The 22,911-nt window shown below is 34.7% G+C and overlaps 1 protein-coding gene across 3 annotated transcripts in view; it reads left to right on the forward strand.

Moving 5' to 3' along the window:
• Positions 1–22,911, forward strand: part of CTBP1 (C-terminal binding protein 1) — a 472,770-nt gene that overhangs the window by 140,775 nt on the left and 309,084 nt on the right. The window lies entirely within an intron of this gene.

Raw genomic sequence — 22,911 nt, forward strand, 5'->3', positions numbered from 1 at the left:
TTCTATGTAGTGGTTCATAGTCATCTCCCAGAGTTCTTTGGCTGAGTGTAGGGGCTCTATTGGAACTGATTTGGTTCATCTCATTGTTGAAGAGGGCCATGTCCATCAGAATTGATCATCCTATAGTATTGTTGTTGAAGTGTATAATGATCTCCTGGTCCTGCTCATTTCACTCAGTATCAGTTCACGTAAGTCTCTCCAGGCCTCTCTGTATTCATCCAGAATCTGGTCATTTCTTACAGAACAATAATATTCCATAATATTCATATACCACAATTTATTCAGCCATTCTCCAATTGATGAACATCCACTCAGTTTCCAGTTTCTGGCCACTACAAAGAGGGCTGCCATAAACATTCTTTCCCTTCTTTAAAATCTCTTTGGGATATAAATCCAGTAGTAACACTGCTGCATCAAAGGTATGCACAGTTTGATAATTTTTTTAGCATAGTTCCAAATTGCTCTCCAGAATGGCTGGATGTATTCACAATTCCACAAACAATGTATCAGTGTCCCAGTTTTCCCACATCCCCTCCAACATTCTGCATTATCTTTCCCTGTCATTCTAGCCAATCTGACAGGTGTGTAGTGATATCTCAGAGTTGTCTTAATTTGGTTTTCTCTGATTAATAATGACTTGGAGCATCTTTTCATATGGCTGGAAATAGTTTCAATTTCTTCATCTGAGAACTGTCTGTTCATATCCTTTGACCATTTATTAATTGGAGAATGGCTTGATTTGTTATAAATTAAAGTCAATTCTCTATATATTTTGGAAATGAGACCTTTATCAGAACTTTTGACTGTAAAAATGTTTTCCCAGTTTATTGCTTCCCTTCTAATTTTGTCTTCATTAGTTTTGTTTGTACAAAAAATTTTCAATTTGATATAATCAAAATTTCTATTTTGTGACCAATAATGATCTCTAGTTCTTTGGTCATAAATTCCTTACCCTTCCACAGCTCTGAGAGGTAAACTATCCTATGTTCTTCTAATTCATTCATAATTTCATTCTTTATGCCTCCGTAATGAACCCATTTTGACCTTATCTTGGTGTACAGTGTTAAGTGTGGATTAATGCTTAGTTTCTACCATACTAATTTCCAATTTTCCCAGAAATTTTTGTCAAGCAGTGAGTTCTTATTCCAAAAGCTGGGTTCTTCGGGTTTGTAAAACACTATATTATTAAAGTTATTGGCTGTTTTGTCCTTTGAACCTAACCTGTTCTACTGATCAACTGTTCTATTTCTTAGCCAATACCAATGTTTTTGGTAACCGCTGCTTTATAATATAATTTAACATCTGGTACAGCTAGGCCACCTTCATTTGATTTTTTTTTTTCATTAATTCCCTTGAAATTCTTGACCTTTTGTTTTTCCATATGAACTTTGTTGTTAATTTTTCTAGGTCATTAAAATAGTTTTTTGGGAGTCTGATTGGCATAGCACTAAATAATAGATTAGTTTAGGTAGTATTTTCATCTTTATTATATTTGCTCGCCCTTTCCAAGAGCATTTAATATTTTTCCAATTGGTTAGATCTGACTTTATTTGTGTGGAAAGTGTTTTCTCGTTTTGCTCATGTAGTTTCTGATTTTCCCTTGGCAGATAAATTCCTAAATATTTTATACTATCAGTAGTTACTTTAAATAGAACTTCTCTTTGTAACTCTAACTGTTGGATTTTACTAGTGATATATAAGAATGCTAATGACTTATGTGGGTTTATTTTGTATCCTGCAACTTTGCTAAAGGTGTGGATTATTTCTAATAGCTTTTTAGTAGAATCTCTAGGGTTGTCTAAGTATACCATCATCTCATCAGCAAAGAGTGATAGTTTGGTTTCCTCATTACCTAGTCTAATTCCTTTAATCTCTGTCTCAACTCTTACTGCCAAAGCTAGCATTTCTAATATAATATTGAATAGTAATGGTGATAGTGGGAAATTTTGTTTCACTCCTGATCTTATTGGGAATGGTTCCAGTTTATCCCCATTACATATGATGCTTACTGATGGTTTTAAATAAATGCTAGTAATTATTTTAAGGAAAAGACCATTCATTCCTATATTCTCAAGTGTTTTTAATAAGGATGTATGTTGGATTTTATCAAATGCTTTTTCTGCATCTATTGAGATGATCATATGGTTTTTGTTAATTTGGTTATTAATATGGTCAATTATACTAATAGTTTTCCTAATATTGAACCAGCCCTGCATTCCTGGTATAGATCCTACTTGATCAATCTAGTCTATTTTTGGATGAGGACTCTGAAGTTCAGTGATTTGTATTAGATTCTTTGGCATAACAGTATCAGAACTGAGTCTAGAACCCTTGCTTTGTAATCAATGTTCCCTTCTCCTCCGTCATGGAATTTAGAAGAGTAAGAAAACACTTTAACAGAGCAATGTAATTTCCACAACAGTAAATTCTACAAAAGCAGGTACTATATGAACAGAAGTGGAAAAGCAGATGGAATTAATTGATTTAATGATCCCTTACCTTTCTCTGAAACAGAGGCTCATCCTTTTAACATTAGTATTCTTCCAGTGATAATGTATGGGTATAAGTCATAAAAGACTACAATCACTGAAGAATTTAAGATGGAGACCATGGTAAGCACACTGTGGGAGAGAGCAGACAGCAGCCACACATACAATAAGGAATTATACAAGACAAAACTGGTACAGGATATAATCACTCTAGAAAAAAATAAAAGGAGATAAAAAGACTATATAATTTGAGCAGGGAATAGATAATCAGTGGGTAAGCTCACAGACTCCATTCATATCCTTGTGATGTCAAGGAAATATAAACAAGCCCCCAATACTATGGAAAGATGTCCTGCAGCAAATTTATGAGAGAATATAGGAAAGAACATCATAGGATGAGTTGATCTGGGCGGTCCAAAAGAAGAAATATCCATATCAAGATCATACTTGTAGCAAATGTGAAAAGCACATAGTGTTTGTGATGAAATTCCATGATGGGAGGATGGACAGGTATTTTTAAAGAAAACTTGTAGAGTGAATTAGACTTAATAGCATTATTTAAAATGGATCCAAGGATGTTTTTTTTTTTTTATTTTGTTGTCCACTTTTACATTATATATTTTACTAGAGGAAACAAGAATTAGGAGACAAGTTCATGAAGGATCACAGATTTTGAGTTGAAAGGTACCTTAGAAGTCATCTTATGCAATGCATTCATTTTTTTTTTTTTAGTGATTTCTTTTTTTGTTTGTTTATTTTATTTTTTTAGTTTTTTTTTTTATTTTTCAACAGTATTTTATTTTATGAATACATATAAAGATAGTTTTCAACATTCATTTTTGTAAGATTTTGTGTTCCAGACTCTGGTTTTTACCCCCCTATATTGCCTATATCAGGCAATCTGATATAGATTTAAATATGTGCAATTCCTCTAAACATATTTTCATATTTGTCACATAGTGTGAGAAAAATCAGATCAAAAGGGGAAAAAAAAAAAAAAACAAATGAACTAACAAGCAAAAAGGTGAAAATACTATGCTTTGTTCTAGATTCAGTCTACATAGTTTTCTCTCTGCTGTTCCCTCAGTTTATAGAAGAGGAAACTTAAGACCTTCCCCTACCTCCCCTCCCCCCCAAAAAATTTTAATGACTTGCCCTAGGCCAGACATATTAAGTGGCAGAGATAGGATTTGAATCGAGCCCCTCAACCTCTAACTCCAGCTGTTTCTATCCCCTCATGATGCCTTAACTTTCTGTAGCATTTAGAAATGGTATCTATATTCTCATTATTGTCCAGTTGGGGTGTGTTTATTTGGGCTGTCCTTGCCATAAGGAAGAGCTAAGATGTAAGTGGCAGAGCTTCTATAAATAGACATCACTTTAAATCAGGGAAGCAGAGATCTGTTTACCCAGCACAGACACACTAGTGAGGCAGTGGAAAAACTAATTCATTACACTAACTTGTCTATTTTTCTTTGCACTGATTTTATCGAGATTAACACCGTAAGACAAAAGAGCAAGAGTTCTGGTGCTTGTTTTCCTTAGATAGGGTGACAGGTTTTTGTTGTTCAGATCCTGAAGTTTGTTTTTTTGTTTTTTTTTTAAATAATTTGGCTTTCAGGTAAATGATATTTCCTAACTAGTAACTTTGCCATTAAGATTAGTTTATAGCATAAAGAAAATGTTGGTAGCACAGCAGCCACACTGAGAAAGGGATCTTGTTTTTAAAGAGAAACCTTCAACCAGTTAAATTTCTTCTTGTGAGGTCACAGATATGGTTTTGTGTTCATTACCTGCAGAGATTTTTTGCCTCTTAGTGGTTGGTGTATAATTAAATGTGAAGCTAGAAAGGGAAATAAGTCTAGGAAAGTGTTTTGTAAACTATAGAGTACTATACAAAAGCAAGCTATGATTAAGCTCAACAATTCCCTTTCATATGCAGAAATACGTTAACTTGACTTTGAGGTGACTTGTTAAAAAGAGTTTGTTGGTTTTATTTCATACTTGTCATGTTGAATAATAGAATATTTCATGACACAATTGAAATGGTCTGGTACATCCCTAAACGTACACCTCAAGAAAGCAAAACTCCTTCATACACACAAAACAAAAGCAATTTTCTGAGAAAAACCCTAAACAAGAACACTGTGTAACTAATCTTTGTTTACATTATCAAAATGGAAAGAAGATAACTTAAGGGATTGTTTCAACCAATTTAAAAAAAAAAAAAAAGCCTCCTTCATTCCTGCCTATGTGCTCTTTTGTCTCCTCAGAGGTCTTTGCTCAATTTTTTTTTTTTTTATTTAGTTCATTTTTGTAAAGACTATTAAAGGTTCAGTTTAGATTAGAGTTTTGTACTCTTGGATCTGTAGACCTCCAAGGAGACCATGAAGAGGTTTCAGGGGGTCCATGACTTAGATCACATACTTTTTTGTGTGACAATTTTATGTTTAGAATTATAGAAGTTATAGAAGTACCAGCTAAAGATCCTACATTCTAATGGAAGAATAAAGTAATACACAAATAAGCTATATAAATACTGAATCAATAAAAAGTACAGAGGAAGTAATTTTTAGAGGGAAGAATAGTACTAACAATGAGGGATATTAGTGAAAATCTTATATTGGAGGTAACTAGCACCTTGAAGACAGCCAGAGAGTCTAAGAAGTGGTAAGGAAAGAAGACAGTCCATTCATAGGGGATAGTTTATACAGTCTGTGCAGTCTTGAAAAAAAGAAGATGTAATGCAAGAAGAATAGCAAATTAGCCAATTTGAGATATAGAATGTGTGAGGAGAGCAAGGTTGTGAAGAGCTTTCAATGTGAACAGAAGATTTTGTTTTTGTCCTTATGATAATTTTTTTTTCTTCAGCAGGAAAGTGACATGCTTAGATCTATAATTTCAGTAATATCACTTTGGGAGTTATATGAAGTATAAATTGCAGAGTGGAGAAGCAAAACAATGATAATGGCCCAAGAAAGATGTTGAATGTGGAACCAGGGTGGTGGCCAACGTTCACATTGATCACAGTGTTCCATTAAGCATGTACCTCATCAGTCAAATATTTTTGAGCAGGTACCTTCAAGATGTATGGGTGTATATTTATTTATGAGTGACAATATCATTCTTTTGGGGGGATCCATAAAATATACAAAAAGATAGAAATTTAAAAGAATGTGGTAAAGCCAAAAATATTTCTAAATATTTTTGGTAAGAGCAATATGATTTAATATTGTCAAAAATTCTTATGTATATCCTGGAAGATGTGGCCCTTATAAATAATAATTATTTGTTATTAAATGATTTTCCATTTATCTTGATCTAGCCATGTAAGTGTATTTCAGTATGAAAACAATTAATCCCTACCATCAAAAAATGAAAACTAATCAGAAGATGTCTCTTATCGATTACTGCCCCAGAACCTTAGCCAATGGAGGGGTGCCTCCATTCTTCAAAGTGATCTGTGGGGTTAGGTTAGGGAAAGAATTATCCCAATAGCCTTTGCAGTTACTTTAAGTGCTTTGAGTATCTAACCAGCCTAAATAGCTGATATTTGGCACAGAAAAGAATTGGGAGTTTCTGTAGCAGGTCAGACCAACAGAAGAGACAGAATAATGGGTAAAGAGTCAAGGGGTAAATGTGGTCTTTGAGGCATGCTCAGTGATTGGCTGTAATGGGAAGAATGCATTATTCATCTTTCAATTGGTTGGTCCCATACCCCTTTGGATGTTTTATGGCAAGCACATGGAGATCTTAAACTTGGCAACTGATGGAAACAACATGTACATTTATAAGTGGATACACAGTTTTTTAGTAGTCTTTGTAAGAACGAAAAGTCTTTATCCTAACTCCCCATCCCAAAAGACTCCTAGAGCTTTTAAACATATTTCTACCATATTCTCTCTCTGTCTCTGTCTCTCTCCTATCACCCTTTTTACATTCTAGGGTAACTCCTAAGAGGTCAAAGGTGATTCTTTAGCTCTATCAGCTAAAACTTCCAATAGCCTACTTTCTCCTGAAGTAATCAACTGAAAATTATTTTAATTTTCCAGCCTTAGGTAGCTTTTAGAAAGGGGCCTATGAGGCTAATGCTAGGATGCTAGAAAGAGAATTGGAATCCCCAAATACTCTGCAACTGTTCAAAGCTTAGAAGATTTTCTTCTGGCCAGGAGGGATGTGTAGGATTGGTTGGGGCCCAGGGTCTTTCCTCCTTCCCCAAGAATTTCCTCTTCCAGGAACTTAGCTAATTATCTAGAATACCATGCTAGCTCCAACTTTAAGAATGAATCCAGTTTTCTGAAGCTTAGTTAAGTCCTAGAAGACCCTTAGGGCATAGAAGCACTTGTTTTGTTTTGTTTTTGTAGTTTCTAGTTTGAAGGAATTATCTCCCTTAATCTAAAACCTTTGATTGATTGAGGTATGTCCTTAACTTCCTAAGGTATAGGCACAAAAATGGGGTCAAATGGTTTCAGATACAGAAATAAGAATATTCCTGAGGATGGGGAGACACTGACTGCTTAGTAGGGAGAAGAAAGGGGAGACAGTTGAAGCCAAATGTGGGAGATTATATTTCAGCTGAGCTTTTGGAACAAGGGGGATTGAAGAGGCAAGGCATACATCTTCAAATACATAGAGTTGGGTGGTCTCTGTGAGGGGAGCAAGTAGGCCAAGATGGCTGGGCTAGAATAGCATTCATGAAGGGAATTAACATGTAAGAAATCTGGAAAGGTCAGCTGGAGCCAGATGGGGAAAGGCTTTAAATACCCAACAAAGGACTTTGATCCTGGAGGCCATAGGGAGCTCCCTGCAGTTTCATGACCAAACTTGTGTTTTATAAATATCTCTCTGAAAGCTGGGTTGAAGATTGATTAAAAAGGAGAGAAATATGAGACAGAGTCAAATTGGTCAAGTCCTGGTCCTTAGTTCATTCATTTGTTTGTTCATTGAACAGGTTAGATTAGATGATTTATGGTCCTTTTGTTTTATGAAAAGAGGTTATTGTGGTAGTCCATCTGAAAGGTGGTATGGATTATGGCCTTGCAAGTGAATACAAAGGGGCTGGATAGGCCAATTCCAATGGTCTTGTGATGAAGAAAGCCTTCTGCATCCAGAGATAGGACCATGGGGACTGAGTGTGGATCACAACATAGTATTCTCACTCTTTTTGTTGTTTGCTTGTATTTTGTTTTCTTTCTCATTTTTTTCCTTTTTGATCTGATTTTCCTTGTGCATCATGATATTTATGGAAATATATATAGAAGAATTGCACACATTTAACATATATTGGATTATTTGCTGTCCAGGGGAGGGGATGAAGAGAAAGGAGGGAAAAATTTAGAACATAAGATTTTGTAAGAATGAATGTTTAATATTATCCATGTGTATATTTTGAAAATAAAAAGCTTTAATTAAAACAAAACAAAGAGGTGGGTAAGAGAGATGCGTACAGGTAAAATAGATAGTACTGGGCAAAGTTGAGTATTCCATCAACGTAGGGACATGGGTAATGGGAAAGATGGTTGGAACCTTGATAGAAATAATAATTTCAGTGGAGGAATGGCTTTAGGGGGGAAGGATAATGAATTCAACTCTGGACATTTTCCACTTGAGATTACATTGAATCTTAATCCACTAAAAAGAGATTTGAGAAGGAGCAGTTTAGCAGATTCTAGGGAACTAGGGGGAAAAAATTGTGTCACAAAAACCCAGGCAAAATAGTTTCTAGGGTTTAGGGTCAGATACCGTTCAAAGGTCAAGAAGGATAAGGACTGAGAATTGTATTTAACAATTAGGAAATTATTGATAACCTATAGGGTATTTTAATCCTTGAATCTATCCTTTATTCAGTAATGATCAGGAAGAAAAATTTTCCAGATAATATAATAATAACTACCATTTTTATATAGCACTTGAATGCTTATAGTTGTTATTCTTCATTTGAGGAGGACCAAAATGACATCACTATGTTAGAGTCAAGTTACACTGTATCCCATTGTGGCTGATGAGACCAATATGAGCTTGGAACGCTCTGCCACAGATCGGCTACAAATGGTCCCTATGAACATTTGGAGTAGACTCCCTAACTTTGCACATCTCATATTTCTTCTTATCTAATTCAATGAAACCATCAGTTACAGCAGATGACAAAGTTTTGAATGCTGTGGATAAGTTCACTTACTTTGGCAGTATACTTTCCAGGGACGTCCACATTGACGATGAGATTTACACACATATTGCCAGAACTAGCTCAGTGTTTGGGAAGGAGAATGTGAGAAAGCATAAGTGTTAGACTGACTGCCAGCCTAAAGGTTTACAGAGCTGTTGTGCTGTTGTTCTGACTTCCTTGTCATATGCCTATGAAACCTGGACAGTGTACCAGCACCATGTCAGGAAACTGAATCGCTTCCATCTGAATTGTCTTAGGAAGACTCTGAAAATCACCCAGCAGGATAAGATCCCAGACACTGAGGTCCTTGCTTGAACTAAACTGCCAAGCATTCCAATTCTATTGCAAAGAGTACAACTCCATTGGTCTGGTCACATTGTTTGAATGCCAAGTGAATGCTTGCCAGAAAGATTATTTTATGGAGAACTCATACAGGCAAGCACTTGCAAGGTGGTCAGAAAAAGCAATACAAGAATAAAAGTCTCTCAAGAACTTTAGAAACGATTATATGCCATGGGAGACACTGGCTTAGCTCTGTCTAGCATGACATGCCCTTACAGAGAAGGGGCTGTGTGCTTTGAGTAAAGCAGAATTGAATAAATGCTTATAAAGCTCTTTTTATGTATCATTTGAGCCTTAAAATATTCCTTTTAGGTAGATATTAGAAGTACTAATACCATTTTGCAGATGAACAAATTGAGGTTGAGAGAGGTAAAATGACTTGCCTGTGATCAGAAAGCTACCAAGTCTCAGAAGTGGGGTTTGGTTCTAAGTCTTTCTAACTCTGAATTCAACTTTCTAGCTAAAATCCATAAGTTGTGAAACTGAAACATTTTAATCATTGTTAATGGAAATTGTTCCAAAATATGACTTATACATTTTCCAAATAACTTCAAAAATAATATTAGCAATATTTATGGAGTGTTTTGTGGTCTATTATGTGTGTACAGCCAGTTCTCTAATGTAAGTGTACCCTTCTGCAGACTCCCTCCTGCCCTTGGGGCCCTCTGCAGCTTTTGGGCCACAGCCATAGCCTGAGGATGCTGTCCCAATGCTGCTGCCATTTTTTGCTGCTGCCTCTACTCCCTGCCCAGAGTTCAGGCATCCGCTCTCACCACCCACTTGGGGAGTCGCATGTGCCCAATGCAAATTTACAATTTATATAAAGCATTATTACTTGTACATGTGTTTATATCTACATATACACTCATATTTGTATACTATTGTATTTTGTGACTAACATAAACATTTGTGTGTATAATACTTTCAGATGTATTATCTCATTTCAGTATTGCCGAATTTAGAACTGGTAGAAGAAATCATTTAACACATTTCATTTGTTTTGTGAATGAGGAAATTAAGGCCCAGAGGCCTTGTAAAGTAGTCAGAATGGGGTTTTAATGCCCCATATTCCCAAAGATGAAATTGGCTCAGGAAAGTAGGAAAGCTAGGAATGTGATTGCCCAACTTTGACCCTCAGTCCAGACCTTTTTCTTCTTTACCGGGCTTTCTCTCCTAAGTTACTGACTAGAGCATATCCTTTTCTAGGTATTTTGAGGGTATTCTTAAAAGAAAATCACTGGTACTATGCTCTAGTAAACTGGTCCCGCTGAAACCTTTTGAGTCTGTAGAGCTGTTTGACTATATTCTAACCTATCTCAGATGGTTATTTTTTTTTTTTATTCCAGGTCTGCATTTTACAATTTTTTATTTCTTTTCTCAGTCAACTTTTACTTTTTTTTTTTTAACTGGCAATATGGTTCTCTCTAGCCAATCTTTTCCATTTTGCTTCATCTAATTGGCTATGGAATGGAAAACTGTGTAGTCAAGAATGAGAATTATGTGTAAATAAAAAATAAAGAAACTTGGATTGGGGACCTAAGGACCTTCTTTAAAATTGTATGGGGACTACTTTACAGCATAGACTTTGGCATGTACTTGAGGATTTCTCTTTTTTTTCTTTTCCTTGTTAGTTAGCTGTTCAAACCACTGAGTTCCCTAAGTATTTAAGGTGTCACTTGTTAGTTAATTTTCATCAGTATTCTATCCTTATTGTTAAACTATCGTGATTGTTAATTCAGTTCAGTCTTTTAGTAGAATGAAATCTAGCATTATAAAACAGCATGCCTTGTCAGTTCTCCAAATTATTCACGTTGTGATTTAGTTATTGCTATAATTGGTGTTCTCATAATTATAAGGTTTTTTGTTTTGCCTTCCAATATTTCTCATATTTATTAATTTTGTTGTCATTTCCATTGTCTGGCAGAGTTTCATTTCAAAGCTGGCATAATAAGAATGAACACTCATTAGAAGTACTGATCACATGAGAACTTGTTCACCATAATAGAAAACCAATATATTGCACTTTTATTCTAATAGAAAAACAATAGAACACTAAAATTTGGCCTGTAGTATTTAGAACCTGTGTGATCTTGGGCAAATATCTTAAATTCTCTGGGTACTAGTTTCTTCTTTTTAAAATAAGAAGGTTGAGGTAAGATTTCTTCTAACTCTAAATTTATGATACTATAATGCTATATGACAGAAAACTTCCAAGGAATGACTTTAGGCAGAACCTTTTGTAGGTTATTACTTAAATGCCATTTTTTCAGTACTTCTCATTTAATTTGGAAGTGATGATTCTTCGATCATCCTTGTAGAATAATCTAAAAATCTGATTATTTATTGTCAAGGTCTAAGTGCGTTCAAGACCTAGAAAAACTTGTATTCAGAGAAAAAGACTTTTTGAATCATATTATTTTATGGTTGTCATGCTGTATGTAGCCCATGCTTCTTTTAGATTTTTCTGATTATAAGCATACAGGTTTGTACCATGAATAACCATCTAAGAAGGCAGAATGTATTATAACGTGCTACTTTTTTAACAGAGTCTCAGTTGGAGGAGAGTTTGTGTAATACTATGGAACTAAGAATAGACCTTACCTAAATTTTATAGCTTCCTAGAAAGGAACATAAAGCCATATACATATTTGAGTGAATTATCTGCATGATCATTATAAACAACATAATATAGTAGAACGAACACTAAATTTGACATCAGAAGACTTGGGTACAAAGTGCAGCTCTCTTACTTATTACCTCTACCTAACTTTTTAAAAATTGAATTTTTTTTAATTAACAGAAAACTCTTTTCTCTCTCTCATCCTGCTCCCATTGAAAAACAAAACAAAACAAATTCTCTGTAATAAATAAAGATATTTACATTTTTATCAAAAGAAAAAAGATTGTACCTTGTTCTATTGAATCAAATGATTTTATTATTTTATTTAAAATTTTCAATTTCTTATCAATAAATGATAAGCACAGTGGTATCTTGTATTTTTTCATTTTTTCTGTCGTTTGTACAATGTAAAGATGTTGTTTACTGTAAAATACCATTTATGAAAGTTTGCCTGCTTTGTATTATATCCCTGTTAAAGGTGCCCAAAAATTTTTTATCTGGATAAACAAATAGAGATATAGATAAGGTTAGATGAGTAAGTGTTGAAGTATTCTTGGTCTCTCTATTTTTGGAGGGCCAATAAAGTTCAATATCTTTTTTCAAGTTTGGTGTCCTCTGCTACATCCTCATAATTTTTACCCCTCTTTTTGTATACTTGATCTTACCCAGCTACTATTCTCATGTTTGTTTCCTTTGGTGTCATTATCCCTCCCTCATGAGCACATTTTGAACTGTAATTTAGAGCCCAAATGTAATGATTATGCTGCCCTTTATAGTTAAAAATAAAATTGATTATAAAAATTTTTGCAGTTCTTTTTCCATTTTTCTACTTGTTTATTGTTTTCCTTCTGTTTTTATCTTTAAATAACTTAGAATGACTTCATTTAATTAGAGCTTTTACTAAACTTTGTATTGGTTTTAGCCTTTTCAGACTGTTTTATCTTACAATAAGTTGATTTTCTAACTTGTTACTTTTTGCTTACCTTTCTGTTTGGTATATCAAATATTTTCTAAGGTTTTTTTTAGATTCTTTTAGTTTCTTTGTTATGGCAATTGAGTTATTCTGGTTAAATTTATGCATAAAATTATTATAATTGACATAACTATCCTTTTTGCTATTTTAACCCATTTTGATCTTTAGTATAATAGTAGTTTTATATGCATACCAATCTTAATGTCATTGTTTTTATTTTTTTCTAGCTTAAGGCTTAGTATAATATTGGATCTAATAAATTGGTGTTTTGACTATATGTTAGGTGGAGGAATTGGAAACAATTTGCATATTAATAATCTTTTCCTGTTGAAACATAATCGATTTTATTTTTGTGATATTATTGGGTGCTTGCCAGTGTCCATGTATTTACTTTTGTAAACATGTGAGACTTTTCTACATTCGTTATGTTGTAGCTTTTCTCATTCATTTCCTTTTTTTTTTTGACCCATATTTTCTAACTATCCACCCTCAGCCATTCTTACCTTATCAAGTTCTTTGTAGAATTTCTCCACTTCTTCATTTTTTGCAGTTGTTATTGAAGCAGAATCTACATGTACTTATCTTGAGTATAATAAAATGAATTGACCAAACTGTATGATAAAATGATGTTTCTTGATGTCATTTGTGGGTATATTTAAGCCAATTCTATTAACTCATTTTTTTTTTTTTTTTTGCCTCTCCACGAAATACTTGTTAATCATCATTCCATTTAGCTACAACTTAAATCTTTCTTCAGGTTTCTTATATAATGACAATGACAAGGTTGGTATAATTTGATTCCTTTAGTAGTATTCCACTAGTTGATCACTGGACAAAGATCTCACCTTTTGAGTACCAGCCATTAAGGGGAGTTAAGAACTATTTTATTTTTAACACCTGATGTCCCTTTTTCTGCCATTAGGTCATTGTCACTGCAGAAGTAGAAGGAGGCTGCACAGGACAGAGATCCCTCTTATGTTTTTCTTTGTTTCATGGGTGTCCAGGGCCAGAAAATATATAACCAAGTGGCCAGCCTATTAGTGTAAACCACTCCACACATAGCTGGGAAACTTGGAAAGCCATCTCAGTCTGTTATTGGGACTGTCCACAAAGCTTTGCCAATATGGACCTTCCAGAGTTTGCTCCAATGAGGCATTATAGTAAGATTTGATGGAGGTAAATGAGATACATTTCAGATAGCCTATTTCTTATTAAGGATAAAACTCATTCTCAATTATTAGAATATAAAATAGGATATGATGAGAGTACAACTAAATGCTATATGAAATTAGATGGGGGAGAGCATCCCTTTTTGACTAGGGGAGATCAAGAAAGGCTTCAGTGGGGAGGTAACATTTAAATTACAAGGTGGGGTTTGATTTCAGCAGTTAGAGATGAGTAGCAATTGAATTAGCAGGAAATATAGAACCCATTGAAAGATTTTGAGCAGAATATTAATGTGATCAGATCTGTGCACACAAATAGTGGGTCTGACATTGGAGTGAAGAGACTCGTGGTACAAAGACCTAATAAAAGGTAATGTTAGGGGTTAAGTGGGTAGTAATGAAAACCTACACTGAATTAGTAACTATGAAACTAGGATGAGACAGACATCTTTGAAAAAAAAAATTGTGATGACAGTAAATTGGATGTGGTAAGTTAAGGTCCATCACCTTACTCTTGGACCATTGCAGTAGCTTTCTGATTAGTTTCCCTTCCACAAGTCTCTCTACTCTAGTCTATCCTTCATTCATTAAGCTGTAATAATAATTTTCCTAAAGTGCAGGCCTGATCATGTCACATTCCCATTCAATAAACTCCAGTCATTCCCTATCACTTCCTGGATCAAATATAAAAACCTCTGTTTTGAATCTAACATACTTCCCTACATGACCCTTTTCTACCTGTTCAATATTCTTGCATCTGACTTACTAGGTCCTTTCCCCCAGGCTTCCCCCTTCTTTACTGTGATCCAGTGATTCCAGGTTCCCTGATTCCAGTAATTTTTATTAGCTCCTTTGTCTAGAATTCTCTTTTTCTTTAACTCTGCCTTCCAGCTTTCCTTGGCTTCCTTCAGGTCCAAGTTACAATCCTGTATCATACAAGAAGCCTTTTCCAATCCTTCTTAATAATGCTAGTGCCTTAGTCCAATTTATCCTGTGTATATCCTTCTCACATATAGTTCTTTTCATGTTGTTTCTCTAACTAGTCTATGGGTTCCTTTATGAGCAGGGATTGTCTTTTCCCCTTCTTTGTTATACCCAGCATTTTACACAGTACCTAGCACATAGACATTTACTTAACAAATCCTTATTGACTGACTGATTGACTTAGTCATAGGCAACCCTGAAGTTTGGGGAATTGTGGTACATATGGCAGAAATAGAAGTCAAAAGATTTAGGGGTTAAGATAAACTCAGCATGTCCAAAATGAAACTAAGGTTCCAGGGAATTGTCTGTGTTCCAGAAAAATTTGGAAATGTGAGAGAGATTTGTAAATCTAAGAATCATGTACAGAGAGGTGATCATTTACCTATGAATTACAAAAGTAAATGCATTTGCCAATGTTGGAAACTTGGAACCAACCTTGGAAAGCAATCATTTGATTTAGGGAAAAGAGGTCAAAGAAAAGAAGCAAGAATAGGAGAAGACAATGTCAGCAAAACCTAGAGAAGAGAAGGTGTCCAACAGTAGCCATCAGTCATGTGGGAAGCAAAAACCTTTATTATTAGCTTCACTCAGCTATCCAAGTCATCTTCCTAAATGATCTATTATTATTTTGCTCTAATCAGAAACTTAGTTTGAATAACAAAGTATAAAATGTTGGTCTCAGCATTCAAAGCCTTCCATAGTTTGACGCCAAATGACCTTTACAACTTTGCTCTATGTTTCAGTCAAACTGAGCTACTCTTGTTCCCCATTATCGTTTTTCCATGACCCTTTGTATCAGCCTCCAACCCTGAATAGACCTCTCTTTTCCCATTCTCACTATTCCATCATCATTTCTTGTATGTTGTCTTTTTCATCCTTCAAGACTCAACACAAGTGGCATTGGGAAGAGATAGATAAGGAGCAGAATAAAGTTCTTATATTTATCAATATTAGATTTTTTTCATTTCCAGAGAAATATGTGCAAAATATTTAATGTAATATAATTTAATATAGCATAGCTAACCACCTTTCATGGGAAAATGACTTCCAATTTCAATGAGGGATGAAGGAACTCATCCTAACCTGTGACGTTGGAGCCAAGCCTTTTATGTCAGAGAATCAGATATTGATAAGTACTAGTAGCTTGTTAATTTGCATATGACAAAATAACTGATTGTACCTCTCTAGGTATTCCAAATTAGAGAACAAGGCAGCAATCCTATAAGTTGAAGAAAGGGCCTCCTCCCAAGATTATTTCCCTGGCTATGTTTCCATTTATGGAATATTTCTAAATTAGAATTGACTGCACAATTCTTCACAGGCTTAAAAAAGGAAAGTAATGATAATGTCTTTGAGAAAAAAAATTATTATAAATAATTTTAATAGAACTTAGCTGTTTATTTGGTTGCTGGTATGCCATGGCTAAGAAGAAAATCTTGTTACAGGAAGACAATGTGATCTGTGTTTTATGCTAGATTTGAATATAATTTTTGGTAAGCTTTGGAAGGATATGTTCCTACTGTGTAAAACAAGGGAAAAATGATGGTTTTGTTGATTAAGACTGATATTTTGGTTTTCTCTCCTGCTTCCTTTTCACGGGTTTTAAATATTACAAGAATGATATTGTATATTTTTAAATATACAAAATTGAGCCCTTATTTTAAAAATGAACTACTTTCCAGGTCATGATTCAAATTACCTACAGTGTTCTTTGGTCCATGTTCAAGTTGTACTCTTAAGGATCTCCTATGTACAATCTGTTACTCCATACATAAATGGAGGGACAGCTTTGCTTCCTAAGCATGGAGCCGTACTTTTGGTATCTTTTGAGCTGATATAGAGTCAATATAATTTGAAGAAGGTATTTACTGCATTTTCTCCTGTATAATCTGCCTGTTATCTCTTATCCTATGAGATTCAGAGACAAGACTGTGAAAGAATCTTGGGCTTTTTCCTTTATAGTGTCCAAAAATGCAAAGTTTGGACTCCATTTTTATCAGAGCAGTTTCTTTCCTTTCTTTCTTCCTTTTTTGAGTATTAAAAATTATTTAAAATTTTATTTTTCTCAAATTATATATAAAAACAATTTAAACATTTGTTTTAAAACTTTGAGTTTCAAATTTACTCTCTCCTCCACCCCATTGAGAAGGCAAGCAGTTTGATATAAGTTAATAACTGTATGGTCATGCAAAACATGTTTACATATGAATCATATTGAGAAAAATACATAAACCAAAATAAATATCTTAGAAAAAATAAAATTTAAAAAGCATGCTTCAATCTATATTCAGACATCATCAGTTCTTTGTCTGGAGATGGATAGCATTTTTCATCATTAAGTCCTTCAGAGTTGTCTTGAATCATTGTATTGCTAAGAATAGCTAAGCCATTCATAGCTAATCATCTTACAACATTGCTGTTATTTTGTACGTAGTGTACACTTCATTTTGCTCATGTAAGTCTTTCCAGGTTTTTCTGAGAATATCCTGCTCATCTTTTTTTATAAGACAATAGTATTCCTTCACAATCACGTAGCACAATTTGTTTAGTCGTTCCCCAGGTGATGAATATCATTGCAGTTTCCAACTCCCTGCTATAAGAAAAGAGCTGCTATAAATATTTCCATACAAAAGAGGTTCTTTTCTCTTTTATTTTTATTTCTATTTGAGTACAGACTCAAGAGTGGCACTGCTTGTCAAAGGATATTCATGGTTTTTTAGCTCTTTGGACATAATTCCAAATTGTTCTAAAGAATAGTTGAATCAGTTCTCACACTTCCACCTACAGTCTTTTTCTCATATCCCCTCCAACATTTGTCATTCTCCATTTTTTGCCCAGTTAATCAATCTACTAATTATGAGGTAGTTCCTCAGAATTGTTTCAATTTACAATAATGATTTGGAATAGCTTCTCATATAGCTATAGATAACTTTGCTTTATCTGAAAACTTGTTCATTTGTCAGTTGGGGACTGGCTTCTTTTTTCATAAATTTGACTCAGTTCTCTATGTAGTTGAGAAAAGTGGGCTTTATCAGAGAAACCTGCTTCAAAATTTTTTTCATAGTTATGATTTTTTTTAATTATAATAACTTTTTATTGATAGAACCCATGCCAGGGTAATTTCTTATAGCATTATCCCTTGCACTCACTTCTGTTCCTATTTTTCCCTCCCACCTTCCACCCCCCACCCCCTCCCCTAGATGGCAAGCAGTCCTATATATGTTGAATATGTCATAGTATATCTTAGATACAATGTATATGTGCAGAACCAAACAGTTTTCTTGTTGCACAGGGAGAATTGGATTCAGAAGGTAAAAATAACCCGGGAAGAAAACAAAAATGCAAACAGTTTACATTCATTTCCCAGTGTTTTTTATTTGGGTGTAGCTGCTTCTGTCCATCATTGATCAATTGAAACTGAATTAGGTTTCTTTGTCAAAAAAAATCCACTTCCATCAAAGTACGTCTTCATACAGTATCGTTGTTGACGTATATAATGATCTCTTGGTTCTGCTCATTTCACTTAACATCAGTTCATGTAAGTCTCTCTGTATTCATCCTGCTGATCATTTCTTACAGAACAATAATATTCCATAACATTCATATACCACAATTTACCCAACCATTCTCCAATTGATGGGCATCCATTCATTTTCCAGTTTCTAGCCACTACAAACAGGGCTGCCACAAACATTTTGGCACATACAGGTCCCTTTCCCTTCTTTAGTATCTCCTTGGGGTATAAGCCCAGTAGTAGCACTGCTGGATCAAAGGGTATGCACAGTTTGATAACTTTTTGGGCATAATTCCAGATTGCTTTCCAGAATGGTTGAATTCGTTCACAACTCCACCAACAATGTATCAGTGTCCCAGTTTTCCCACATCCCCTCCAACAATCATCATTATTTTTTCCTGTCATCTTAGCCAATCTGACAGGTGTGTAGTGGTATGTCAGAGTTGTCTTAATTTGCATTTCTCTGATTAATAATGATTTGGAACACTTTCATATGAATGGTAATGATTTCAATTTCATCATCTGAAAATTGTCTGTTCATATCCTTTGACCATTTGTCAATTGGAGAATGGCTTGGTTTCTTATATGAGTCAGTTCTCTATATATTTTGGAAATGAGACCTTTTTCAGAACCTTTAACTGTGAAGATGTTTTCCCAGTTTGTTGCTTCCCTTCTAATCTTGTTTGCATTAATTTTGTTTGTACAGAAGCCTTTTAATTTGATGTAATCAAAATTTTCTATTTTGTGATCAATAATGGTCTCTAGTTTGTCTTTGGTCACAAATTTCTTCCTCCTCCACAAGTCTGAGAGATAAACTATCCTATGTTCCTCTAATTTATTTATAATCTCGTTCTTTATGTCTAAATCATGGACCCATTTTGATCTTATCTTGGTATACGGTGTTAAGTGTGGGTCCATGTTTCATAGTTATGATTGCTAAATGTTTTTTCCTCCATCCTATTCCTTCCCCTCCATTTGTTCTATTCTCTTTCTCCTTTAACCCTGCTCTTTCTCAAAAATGTTTTGCTCCTTACTACTTCCTTCCCCAATCTTCCCTCCCTTATTCCATTCCTCCCTTCCCTAATTTCCTTCTTTCTTATTTTCTGATAGAATAAAGTAGATTTCTATGTCCAATTGAGTGTTTGTTACTACCTCTCTGAGCCAGTTCTGATGAGAGTAAGGTTCATTCATGCCCTCCTTCCCCAATTCCTCCATCTTCCTCTCTATTGAAGAAGCTTTTTCTTGCTTCTTTTATATGAGATAATTCTCTCTTTCCCTTTCCCTTTTCCCAAATGATTCATCTTTCCCACCCTTTAATTTTATTGTTCTATATACCATTCCTTCATATTCGACTCATACCTGTGCCCTCTGTTCTATAGATATTCCTAATTTCCCTAATTAAAAAAGCTTTTTATGAATAACAAGTATCATCATCCCATGCATAATTGTAAACACTTTGACCTTCTTAAGTCCCTCAGGATTTCCCTTTCCTGTTTACCTTTTTATGTTTTCTTTCAGTCTTGTATTTATTTTAAAGATAAATTTTCTATTCAGCTCTGGTCTTTTCACCAAGAATGCTTGGGAAGTCCTCTATTTCATTGAATGTTCATTTCTTCCCCTGAAGAATTTCATACTCTTGCTGGGTAAATGATTCTTTATTGTAATCTTTTGTCCTCCTGAATATCATATTCCAAACTCCCTGAACTTTTTGTGTAGAATTTGCTAAATCTTGTTATCATCCTGACTGTGGCTCCATAATACTCAGAATTGTTTTCATTCTAACTGCTGGCAGAATTATTTTCTTGACCTGGAGCTCTTGAATTTGACTATAACATTCCTGGAAGTTTTCATTTTGGGATCACTTTGAAGGAAGTAACCAGTGGATTTTTATTTTACCATCTGGTTCTAGAATATCAGGTCAGTTTTCCTTGATAGTTTCTTGAAATTATATCATGACTTTCAGATAGTCCAATTGTTTTAAATAATCTTTCCTGGGATCTATTTTCTGAGTCAGTTGTTTTTCCAGTGAGATTTTTCACATTGCCATCTTTTTTTTCCTTCTTTTGATTTTGTTTTATTGTTCCTTGATTTCTCGGAAAGTTAATAGCTTCCATTTGCTCAGTTCTCATTTTTAAGGAATTATTTTCTTCAGTGAGCTCTTGTACTTCCTTTTTTTCCATTTGGCCAGTTCTACTTTTTAAGAAGTGTTTTTGTGCCCCTTTTTCCATTTGACATTTCAAGGCATTCTCCTTATTGGCTTTTTGTGTATCTCTTACCATTTGACCTATTCTGTTTTTTAAGGGATTATTTTCGTGTGTGTATGTGTGTGTGTGTGTGTGTGTGTGTGTGTCTACTTAACAAGCTGTTGACTTTTTTATGATTTTCTTTCATCACTCTCATTTCTCTTCCCAATTTTTCTTATACTTCTCTTACTTGATTTACATTTTGAGTTCTTCCATGTTCTAAAACCAATTCATATTTTGGAGGCTTTCTTTAAATGTTGGAGGTTTGACTTTGTTATCTTTTTCTGAGTGTATGTTTTGATCTTTCTTGTTACCATAGTAACTTTCTATGGTCAGAATTTTTTGTTTTTGCTTTTGTTTTTTTTTCATTTTGCCAGTCTGTTTCTTGATGTTTAACAAATTTCTTTAAGTGGGGCTCTGCTTCCAGGATGGAGGACACACTCTCAAGCTTCTGGGGTTTTGTGAAGCTGTTATCAGAGACATTCCTGGGGACCTAGAAATTTTCAGTTCTTCCAAGGTGGTATGATCTAATGAGAGATATATTTACTATACTCTTGGTCTGTGCTCTGCTTTGGTACTCTTTGGTGCCCTTGAACTATGAGAAGGATTTCCTACTCCACTGCAGTCCCAAGCTCTGTCTGGTATGCTAGTACTTTTTGCTCTGGGATTGCCACCAAGGACTGTAATCCAAATCTGGATATGGTCACAGCAACAGAGTCCTGCCTTAGTTCTAGTAAAGAGACTCATTCGGTCTCCCTCTGACTAGTTGTTTTGACCCCCTTATTATCTGTGAGCTAAGAGCTGGGGAAGAAGCAGCAATTCTTTTTTTTTTTTTTTTTTTATTAATTTATTTATTTTTTATTTATTTTTTTTTATTTAATAGCCTTTTATTTACAGGTTATATGCATGGGTAACTTTACAGCATTAACAATTGCCAAACCTCTTGTTTCAATTTTTCACCTCTTACCCCCCACCCCTTCCCCTAGATGGCAGGATGATCAGTAGATGTTAAATACATTAAAATATAAACTAGATACACAATAAGTATACATGACCAAAACATTATTTTGCTGTAGAAAAAGAATCAGACTCTGAAATATTGTACAATTAGCTTGTGAAGGAAATCAAAAATGCAGGTGGGCATAAATATAGGGATAATTCAATGTAATGGTTTTTAGTCATCTCCCAGAGTTCTTTTTCTGGGCATAGCTAGTTCAGTTCATTACTGCTCCATTAGAAATGATTTGGTTGATCTCGTTGCTGAGGATGGCCTGGTCCATCAGAACTGGTCATCATATAGTATTGTTGTTGAAGTATATAATGATCTCCTGGTCCTGCTCATTTCACTCAGCATCAGTTCGTGTAAGTCTCTCCAGGCCTTTCTGAAATCATCCTGTTGGTCATTTCTTACAGAACAGTAATATTCCATAATTTTCATATACCACAATTTATTCAGCCATTCTCCAACTGATGGACATCCATTCAGTTTCCAGTTTCTAGCCACTACAAAAAGGGCTGCCACAAACATTCGTGCACATACAGGTCCCTTTCCCTTCTTTATAATCTCTTTGGGATATAATCCCAGTAGTAACACTGCTGGATCAAAGGGTATGCACAGTTTGATAACTTTTTGAGCATAGTTCCAAACTACTCTCCAAAATGGTTGGATTCGTTCACAACTCCACCAACAATGCATCAGTGTCCCAGTTTTCCCACATCCCCTCCAACAATCATCATTATTTTTTCCTGTCATCTTAGCCAATCTGACAGGTGTGTAGTGGTATCTTAGAGTTGTCTTAATTTGCATTTCTCTGATTAATAATGACTTGGAGCATCTTTTCATATGACTAGAAATAGTTTCAATTTCTTCATCTGAGAATTGTCTGTTCATATCCTTTGACCATTTTTCAATTGGAGAATGGCTTGATTTTTTATAAATTAGAGTTAATTCTCTATATATTTTGGAAATGAGGCCTTTATCAGAACCTTTGACTGTAAAAATATTTTCCCAGTTTATTGAGAAGCAGCAATTCTTATTGCTGTTGCTGCTGCTGCTGCTGCTGCTGATGATGATGATGATTCAGTGGTTCCCAAGGCCTTCTCCTGGTTTTCTGGGATAGAGTCTGTCTTGGTATGACCTGCTTTGAACTGTGTTCCACTCTCACCCAAATGTGACAGACCTTCCTTGCAGATTTTCTAACTTGTCTTTGGTTGGAAAATTATTTCATTCTGTCTTTTTGTATGTTCTGCTGCTTTAAGAATTGTTTTGTGGCATTATTTAAAGGTGTTTAAAGGAGTTTGGGAGAACTTGGGCAAGTAGCTACCTGTTCTTTACTATCTTGGCTCCACTTCCTCAGAGCAGTCTATTATACTGTGTTTTCAAAACATGTTTCCATGACAGTGGATAATGTGAT

The sequence above is a fragment of the Sarcophilus harrisii genome, chromosome 6 (assembly GCF_902635505.1).
Source record: "Sarcophilus harrisii chromosome 6, mSarHar1.11, whole genome shotgun sequence".
Lineage (NCBI taxonomy): Eukaryota > Metazoa > Chordata > Mammalia > Dasyuromorphia > Dasyuridae > Sarcophilus > Sarcophilus harrisii.